General features: G+C 36.5%; 1 non-coding gene across 1 annotated transcript; it reads right to left on the bottom strand.

Moving 5' to 3' along the window:
- Positions 1-1,457: 1,457 nt before the first annotated feature.
- Positions 1,458-1,564, bottom strand: LOC140624631 (U6 spliceosomal RNA). Its single transcript, XR_012024089.1, has one exon. It is a non-coding gene; the product is annotated as a U6 spliceosomal RNA (small nuclear RNA).
- Between the last annotated feature and the right edge of the window lie 931 nt (positions 1,565-2,495).

The raw sequence follows: 2,495 nt of genomic DNA, 5'->3' as shown, positions 1-2,495 counted from the left end.
TAAATTATAGTGTTGTTTGAGTTTTCTCTTTGCTTGGTGACTTTTTATCTGGTTCTATCATTACGGAAAGTGAGATATTGAAATCTCCAATATTATAGTTGAATTGACCATTTTTCCCTTCAATTCTGATACTTTTTGCTTCATAAATTTGGTATATATATATATATGTCTATAGTTAGATCTTCTTGATGAATTAACTGTATTTTTATCAAATGCCCTTCTTAGTCTCTGGTACTAATTTTTGTTCTAAGATCTGCTTTGTCTGGTATTAAAGTAGCCATTCTAGGTCTCTTCTTGTTGTTGTTTACCTAGTATATCTCTTCCCATACTTGACTTTCAACTTCTTTGTATCTTGGAATCTAAAATGTGTCTCTTACAGACAGCATATAGTTGGATTTGGAGTTTTTGTTTTGTTTTGTTTTAATTTGTTCTGTAAATTTCTGCACTTCAGTTCAATCCCTTTCCATATAATGAAATTTCTGATAAGGTCATGTTTACATTGGCCATTTTCCTATTTGTTTTCTACATGTCTTTTTTTTTTTTTTCTTTTGATCCTTTCTCCATTACTGCTTTTATTTTAAAAGGTTATTTTCTAATGAACTCTTTTAATTTCCTTATTTCTCTTACTGTAGTTTTTTTTAAAGGTTTATTTATTTTAGAGGGAGAGAGAGAGGAGAGGGAGGGGCAGAGGGAGAGAACATTCAAGCAGGCTCTCCAGTGAGCATGGAGCCCAAACATAGGGCTCAATCTCATGATTCACGAGATCATGACCTGAGCCAAAACCAAGAGTCAGTGCTTTAACAGACTGAGCCACCCAGGCACCCCTCTTACTATATATACTCTTTTAAGATTTCATTTATTTATTTGAGAGAGAGAGAGAAAGAGAAAGAGAAAGAGAGAGAGAGAGAGAGAGAGCATGAATGGGGAGAGAAGCAGAGGGAGAGGGAAAAGTAGACTCCTCAGCAATCAGGGAGTCTGACAAAGGACTCAATCCCATGACCCCAGGATCATGACCTGAGCCGAAGGCAGATGCTGAACTAACTGAGCCACCCAGGTGCCCCATTATATTTTTTGAGTCATTGTCTTAGTGGTTGCTATGAAGGCTCAATTAACATTTTAATTCATAACAAGCCAGTTCAGATTAATATCAATTTAATTATAATAGTATGTAAAAACTTTGTCCCTCTAGGACTCCTCCCCCTTCATTTGTGCTGTTATTGTCATGTAAATTACATCTTTTTTTTATGATTTTATTTATTTATTCATGACAGACACAGAGAGGGTGAGAGGCAGAGACACAGGCAGAGGGAGAAGCAGGCTCCATGCAGGGAGCCTGACATGGGACTCGATCCCGGATCTCCAGGATCACACCCTGGGCCGAAGGCAGTGTGAAACTGCTGGGCCACTGGAGCTGCCCTAAATTACATCTTTATAGATTGCATGCCCATAAACACAGAAAATATAAAGAATGCTTTACACATTTATAAGTTATCCTTGCTCAGGGGCCATTCTAGTCTTTTTTGTATTGTTCCAATTTTAGTATATATGCTGCCAAATTGAGCGCAACATAATCTAATATTAGCTTTAAAAATGACTCTGGCTTCACGGTGAAAAACAAATTAAAGAAGAGGCCAGTCTGGAAGTGAGATGACTAGATAAAAAATGCTGAAATATATCAGGTAAAAGATGATAGTGGACTATCTAGAGTTCAGTACCAAAAAATTGGAGAACAGATGTAGTCAACAAATTTCAAAGATATTAAGAAGATAATATTAACTAGCCTTGGCAACTGGATGTATAGTCGAGCAAAAGGAAAGAGTCAAAATGACTAATTATCTGTATCATGTAACTAAGAGAATTATGGTACTATTCACAGAGAAAGATAACATTGAAATAGAGGCTTTGGGAAAAAATACAATGAGCTCAATTTTAGACTTAAAATTTATGATGCTTGTAGGATATTTAAATGAAAATAGGAGATGTTCAGTAAAGATGGGATATCTAGTTTTTTTTTTTTTTTTAATTTTTTTTTTTTTTTTTTTTTTTTTATTTATGATAGGCACACAGTGAGAGAGAGAGAGGCAGAGACACAGGCAGAGGGAGAAGCAGGCTCCATGCACCGGGAGCCCGATGTGGGATTCGATCCTGGGTCTCCAGGATCGCGCCCTGGGCCAAAGGCAGGCGCCAAACCGCTGCGCCACCCAGGGATCCCGGATATCTAGTTTTGAAACTTAAGTGAGCAATATGAGCTGTGCATAAAGATTTGAGAGTGATTAATATGTAGATAGTAATGAAAGTCTTGAGAGTTTATTAGAATGTCCAATAAGAATATATAAAGTGATAATAAAAGGGGACCAAGGTTGGAATCCTAAGGAATAGTAATATTTTGAGTTTGAAGAAATGAAGACGATTCATCACAAGAAAGTGAGAATAGCTTTAGAAGTATTGAGAAGATCAGAAGAGCGTGTTGTCATGGAAGTTGAAAGAAGAGAATA

Source organism: Canis lupus, chromosome 34, assembly GCF_048164855.1.
Source record: "Canis lupus baileyi chromosome 34, mCanLup2.hap1, whole genome shotgun sequence".
Taxonomy (NCBI): Eukaryota; Metazoa; Chordata; class Mammalia; order Carnivora; family Canidae; genus Canis; species Canis lupus.
Note: the sequence above shows the minus strand (reverse complement) of the source record. Positions and strands in the feature narration are given on the sequence as shown.